The 7,262-nt window shown below is 43.5% G+C and overlaps 1 protein-coding gene across 3 annotated transcripts in view; it reads right to left on the bottom strand.

Annotated features, from left to right (window-relative positions):
• KCNQ5 (potassium voltage-gated channel subfamily Q member 5) overlaps positions 1-7,262 on the bottom strand; it is a 626,701-nt gene that overhangs the window by 600,747 nt on the left and 18,692 nt on the right. The window lies entirely within an intron of this gene.

Genomic DNA, 7,262 nt, shown 5'->3' with positions numbered 1-7,262 from the left:
AGGATCAAGCATCAAGGCTGTGCACTCACAAGACACAGACTCAACCAATCAAGGAGAATTTCATCCCAGCTAGTTTCCAGCCAGAAGCATCCTCAGTAACTCCAGAAAGCTTTGACCAGTGCAGCACACTGGCTCTGATCCAATAAGGTCCATCGCATTTTACTGTAGGCTCCTGTATACAGATGTAGCTATAAATGATGCAGGCCACAAGGTGTCCAAATGCTTCTTCCTAAAACCCTGTGGTTTTGCAGACACAAGATCAGCAGTAACTACAGTCTGCTCCTGTCATGGGTAACTGGAATATTTAGTAAGAAAAATTAACATTTGATAAATCTCCCTATTTTTATTTTTAGAGGCCCATACATTTACAAAGTTTATTCTTAAAATAAACTCACCATTTGTTGCTAAAGTTATTCTTTACAAGCCTGTTAACTTTTTTTTTTTCAAATGAAGAGGTGTTTTCACACATTTTGATTATATTCATGTATATGCATACAAACATTTTTAAAAGACAGCATTCTCAATGCTTGAGAAGAAATACAGTGATGGACGGAATACTGTTGGCAGAAATCCAATTACACGTAAATTTGAATGATTTTAGATTACAAACTAACAGTGGATAAAGGGCAACAGTCCACGGGAGACCATTAAAACTAATGAATCCCAAGTATAATTAGACGTGGGCATGCCTCACACATTTTTTTTCTTTACTGGCCATCAGCTCTGCTTCAGCTTGTTGTTTTTTTTTTTTTAATTTTTAAAATTATTTAATTGGAGGCTGATTACTTTACAATACTGTGGTGGGTTTTGCCATACATTGACATCAATCAGCCATGGCTGTACATGTGTCCCCCATCCTGAGCCCCCCTCCCACCTCCCTCCCCATCCCATCCCTCTGGGTCATCCCAGTGCACCAGCCCTGAGCACCCTGTCTCATGCATCGACCTCGGACTGGCGATCTATTTCATATATGATAATATACATGTTCCAATGCTATTCTTTCTTCAGCTTGTTTTTAACCTGGGTTAGGGTAAATCACAGGAAGTGCCTGGGGGAAAGTGAAAACCTCCTGATTAATTAGAAAGAAAGCCTTTCAGGGAGGTTACTTTCTAGTCAGGCTTTCACAGGTAAGTAAAAGAAAAGAACACCGTGATAATACATGAGGAAGGAAACATCAGACAAAATTAAAGTTTCCTCTTTTCTAAAGTTACAAGGTATGAATGGCAAGATTTTAAAAAATAAGCCGAGAAGCCACGCACAGGATCTAGGACAAGCCAGAGAAGGATGCTTTTGAGTCCTGGACGTCCTGGGGAAGGTATGGTCAAGACACAGGGACTTGTCACCTCTTCTGGCTTTAGGACGGCAATCTGAAACTGGAATCTACTTGAAGGGAATTTCCGTGCATGTGTCACATACAACCTGATAGCTGCCATTACATCACTCGTACTGTTCAAGTTGTTTACTATTTGCTAAGCTTCTATTCCGATGACCTGTGGTAAGAATTTCAGCAAGAGCATTTACAGACTTCAAGTGCCCTGGCATCCAGGCTCCCCAGGGTGCGGGGAGATGGGTGATATTCTGTAACGCAAATCACCCAGGGAACTCATAGTCAGAGTGTCACGCTCAGCATTTGTAAAACACTGTTCATCTGCAGAATTATACTGCCCAGTTTTGCCAAGAGGCTGACTCAGTGGGTATTCACTCTGATAAATTTGGCTCCAGTAAGATCCTGTCCCTGGAGCTCCTTGAAGAATGCACACGGCTCGCTGCAAGCACAGAGGCAGAAGTGGGACAGGAGCAGGGAGGACAGAGAAGGAAGAGGTGTGTGTATGGACACAGTGAAAAAAAAAAAAAAAAGAACTCACGAGGGCCACAGAGTGTGACCACAGAAGGTGCACCATCCATCCTGTTTAACAAAGATCACTTCTTAGGAGCAGTTCTTTTATCCTTCTATTTGTATGCGTGCACATATATTGCCGATCCTCATGACTCACACTTTCCAAGTTTGTGAGTCTGCCTCCTCCTAACATTTATTTGTGACTCCAGCATCAGTGCTCACTGGGCATTTGCAGTCGTGTTGGGGACGTGCAAAGAGGGGCAAAGACACCCATGCTGCACTGAACAAGGAGATTCTCTGCCTTCTGGTTTCACTCAAGTTGTAAATGTGTCCATCTTAGCCTCTATTTAATGTCATGATTTTTGCATTTTGGGGGGCTTTGCATGTGTGTGTGTGAGTGTGTGTCTGTATGATTTTGTCATTTAAAATGGCTCCACTATAGTGCTGAGGCACTGTCCAGTGTCAAGTGCAAGAAGACCGCAATGTGCTTTCTGAAACAGAGCAGGACCCTGTGGTCTTGCCCTCTGAGTCCTCGGCCTGCCTTTTGTCTGTGGAAAAACTTGAGCCAAAAAATAAGTTTGATCAGAGAAGTGAGAAAATGCAGAAACAAAGGAAACAATCAAAGTAAACCAAATAGTGTAACAGTTCGGTCATTAAGCAAAGTCAAGGGCCTTCAGTTCCTCTTCAAAGACTATAGATAATCTTCTGAGCCATGTCCTGTGAGCAGTCTTGTAGACACTGAAACCCCAGGTGGAAGACGTCACCTACATGAGGACCAGTGTGTAACCGGGACAAGAGGTGCCACCATTTTGAGCACTGGCCTCAAGGAAAAGGGAAGAAACTGACCCTGGGACTGATGATTTTCTGTACTTAAAACAATCAGGATGTGACTGATCAGACCAATTTCAAGATGACCATCAAAGCTGACTGTGCTGTTTCTGCATGCCGCCCCCTCCCTCAGGCTATAAAAGTTCTTGCCCACTGATTGCCAGTGCGCAGGGTAAGTCGGCCTCTGGACAGGTGTCCACCCTCCACTTATCCCCTCAGCCCCATCCCAGATGCTGACATCCGAAATAAAGCAAACTTGCCTTTTCACCAACCTGGCCTCTTTATTGGCTTTAGTGTAAGGAGCAGCCAGACCCCACTTTTCGTTACATTTCCAGGGAAAAAAAAAAAATATATATATATATATGTATATATATATATATATACAAGGTAAGCGTCATTCAGACGTGAATTACAGTGTTTTCGGTTATGAGGTGAATGTTAGTGAATCTACTGTATATTAAATAACGTGTCTTTAAACAGAAACATAGACAAAACAAAGTTATGTGTAGGTCCGTTATGTATATATGTGACCAAAGGCTCCAGGAGCCTAACCCTGTGTTTCTACCAGGAGCAATGATTCAGTATTTGCAGTGACTTCAGCAACCAAAACTACCATGGAAAATGAGAATCTACTGTGTGTGCATTTTTCTTTTTTTTTTTTATAAAAGTAGATCTTGTATACACTACACGTACTGGGTTATACCTTAATTTTTGCACCTAATTCATTTAAGAAACCATGTCATATATCCTTACTTTCTTCTTTTCAAAGAATGTAAAGTTTTCCCATGGACAATTTTGCCATCACTGATTATATAGGTGCTCAGGATGGAGTTTTAGGTTTTTTGGTTTTGTTTTTTTTTAAAGAAAGCAAAAAAACAACACTTCAGGGAAAATTCTTAGGCCTACACCTTTGCAAAGGACACAGATGTCTGAATGAAAGAAAATTCTGGCCTCTGTAATCAGCATGTCACTACTGTGGCTGCATTTGGGAGTCATCAGCGTTTCTTAGGGGACTGACAGTGCGACACAGAGTGTGGATGCGGCCTGTGGGTTTGATGAGTGGCTCCCACACGGGATATTTCACAAATGTCCCATGATCAGGCTTTCCTTGATATGTAAGGTCAGAGTTTATTAACCACAGGGTCCCTTTATCTGATAGAAATCTGCTCCATGAGGAAAGGTGGCCTCTGGAAAGTGCTCTCCGTGTGTGGCACCAAAGCAACCCTCCTCTCTAAGGAAAAAAGCAAGGGCCACGTGACAGGGAGAACCCAGCCTCCTCTCTATCTGCACCTCCCACCCCAAACCTGCTGTGCTGGGCAGTGAACGAAGCAGCTCCAATCAGGACCATAAGGAGCGGGATCTGCTGCCCAAGAAAAGACGCCCCATGTATTTAAAGGCCACAGGAGTAACTTTGGACAAAAAGAACTGTTAGATGGAGGGGACATATGTATACATATGGCTGATTCACCTCGATGTACAGCAGAAATGAACACAACATTTTAAAGCAATTATATTCAAATGAAAAATTAAATATAAGCCCTTTACTTCCTCCAAGTCACGTCTCTGCCTCAGAATTTTCTAGCCAAGAAGGTGTCTGAAGAAGCACCAACAGGATACATCAACCTCCTAGTGTAGGTACATGATTCATGCAAAAATGGCATCTCTAGGCCAGCAAAGCAAACCCCACCCAAATTCCTTTCTCCTCAGAATTCATTAATGAAACCATTAGAAACCACTAGCTTTCTAATGACAATATGAACTATAAAAAGCATGTTGGATATAGACAAAGGAACACCAGGAGGGTGGAAAGCAAGTTTAACTTAATTTCACCCATGCACATTAAAAGAAACACACTGTACTTGCAAAGCTGGAGATGTGCCTTTCCTTTCATGAACATGGCAAGGATTTCCAGAAGTGAGATGGTCACCTCACCCTGGTGCTCCTTTCTGGGTCTAACTGCCCTGGTCCACACCCTCCTGCACACAAGCAAGGCACTGGGCTCATACATGTAACAGCTGTATAAGCTTATCTGAATTTCTGGGTGAACACTTTTGCTTCCCTTCATGTATTTATCAAGTGTAATTAGATTGTGCATGTGTGTGTGTGTGTGTGTGTGTGTGTGTGCGTGTATAAGACAGACAGACACAGAATGAGGAGGGGCTTTTGGATCCTCATAGAATGTTTACATGCACTTTTACTCACTCCAACTCCCTCCAATTCTCACAAAATTGTCCTATCTGGAAAGAAACCACAGTGCTGCATCCGTGGTCCACTAAACATTAACACTAAGTTGTTTCTTATCTGCTCTCTCCATGTACTAGAGTTTTCAAAGAGCTAGTCAATATAGGGTTTAACTCCCTAAAGAGACCCCTGCTTCAGAATTTGACTTCTTAGGGAGAAATAAATGTCATAAAAATAACGTCTGTTGCTAGCTTGTAGGAATTGCTAACAGCGGAATATTGTCTGTATTAATATATATGGAGAAAAGGTACTAAAATGCAGTTAAAAGAATATGCTTCGTATTGTAGTTGAGCAAACAGTAGTATTGGAAATGTCACTACTCGTGTTTTTGTTTTCTCTACTGAGGTATAGTTGATTTGCAACATTGTGTTGGTTTAAAGTGATTCCGTTATACATACTTATCTGTGCTTTTTCAGACTCTTCTCCATTATAGGTCACTGTAAGGCAGTAAGTATAGTTTGTGCTTGTTGGTTATCTACTTTATATATAGTGTATGTAGGTTAACCCCAATCTCCTGATTTATCCCTCCCATTACTCATGTTTTAAAAACCACAGAGAATCTTCACTAGAGGGAACTCAGCAGCTCACGAGACCTACGACTGAAGTCATTTTTGTAAGGGTGTCGGGGAGGCTCTGGCAGCGAGTGTTTGATGGGAGCTGTCACTTATCTCTTCTGCAGCCACAGTTTTCCCAGCTAAGAAAGAACCGTGTTAGCATAGGTCAGCAAAGGTCCTTTCAGCTCTGTGATCCTATTACTGAATGTGTCAAAATTGTAGTCCCTGACAATTTTTCCAACCTTGAGCTCTAAGAATACGCTTTTATCCATAGATTCAAAAATAAAGAGATTGTAAAAAAAAAAAAAAATCTTTTTGTCAGCACAGAGAGCTTGTAGAGACAACAAGAAACCTCTTGGTATGTAATTCTGGTATCAAATACAGTGCTATTGCAAACTAAGTAATAAGCCATGTTAATTCATTTGTTCACTAAATGTGTGCTTTTACACGTGCCTATTATTACAGTGAGGAGCTTTCACACCTGCACCCTTACACATTTACCAGGTGGTCAGGCCCTGACGGGTCCAGGACTTGGCGGAGGTCGCTCTAACATTTTCAGAGCACCCTCCTTCACGTTACCTGGGTTGCCAGCTGTGGGTCACACATCCATCTGCCTTCTAAGTTTCCCTGGTACCACTGCTGAAGAGACCTTGGAATCAAATGAGCAGAGCCTCCAAGCTGGTCCTGCCAAGCCCACCGAGGCCTTTGCTGCTGTCCAGGATGCTGGGCTGCATCATCACACCCAAAGCCACCATCCCAGACTCTTCCTTATCAACACTCTTCCTCTTCATCCAGCACTCTGGTTCTCTCAATTATGTCCATATTTCCCCAGCTTGGGTGGAGGGGTGGGGGAGTTTCCCAAGGCTTTTATATTTGTATAGACCTCCAGCTGCTTGGAGAAATAAACATTAAGCTTTCTCTACTACTAAGTCACTTCAGTCGTGTCCGACTCTGTGCGACCCCATGGACTGCAGCCTACCAGGCTTCTCCGTCCACGGTAAGCTTTCTCTGGTGCTACCTAATTCTACCATTCTCCCTCTCTCTTTGGCCATTTAATTGCCAATGACCCAGCCAGTCTGTTTCCCCCACCCTCTCCCCAGCTGCCCATGCCTTATCTCAAGCCCTTCAGCACTGCCCCGCCCTCACCTCGGGCTCTCTTCTCTTCAGGACCGCAAGGCTGCTCCTCCCCAGACTTCCCTGCCCACTCGGGAGGCTCTCTGGACACCAAGCTCTCGCCAGATACACCTTCCAGACATCCTTCCCCTACGGGTTCCTTCTGAGGTGATCACTGTGCCCCTGCCTGGCCTATCACTGGGCTACTCTGTCCCTTTTCCCAGGATGTGATTCCTTCCCCATGAAACCCGTGACCTCAGAGCATCTGAGGCTGCAGACCTGTCCACTCCAAAGTGTCCCAGGCTCCCTCCAGGGTCTGCTCCCTGCCCCCACTCTATGCTGGCTACCTGCATCACTGCCTCTTCTTATATTTACATCTTCATTTCTACTCCTTTTTTTTTTTTTTAGAAGTTGGTTTTAAAACTTTTTCAATGGCATTTTGTATTTTTATTTAGGTATATTTGATGGGCAGTATTATATTAGCTCGGAGAAGGCAATGGCACCCCACTCCAGTACTCTTGCCTGGAAAATCCCATGGACGGAGGAGCCTGGTAGGCTGCAGTCCATGGGGTCGCTAAGAGTCAGACACGACTGAGCGACTTCACTTTCACTTTTCACTTTCATGCATTGGAGAAGGAAATGGCAACCTACTCCAGTATTCTTGCCTGGAGAATCCCAGGGACAGGGGA

Source organism: Bos javanicus, chromosome 9, assembly GCF_032452875.1.
Source record: "Bos javanicus breed banteng chromosome 9, ARS-OSU_banteng_1.0, whole genome shotgun sequence".
Classification (NCBI taxonomy): domain Eukaryota; kingdom Metazoa; phylum Chordata; class Mammalia; order Artiodactyla; family Bovidae; genus Bos; species Bos javanicus.
Note: the sequence above shows the minus strand (reverse complement) of the source record. Positions and strands in the feature narration are given on the sequence as shown.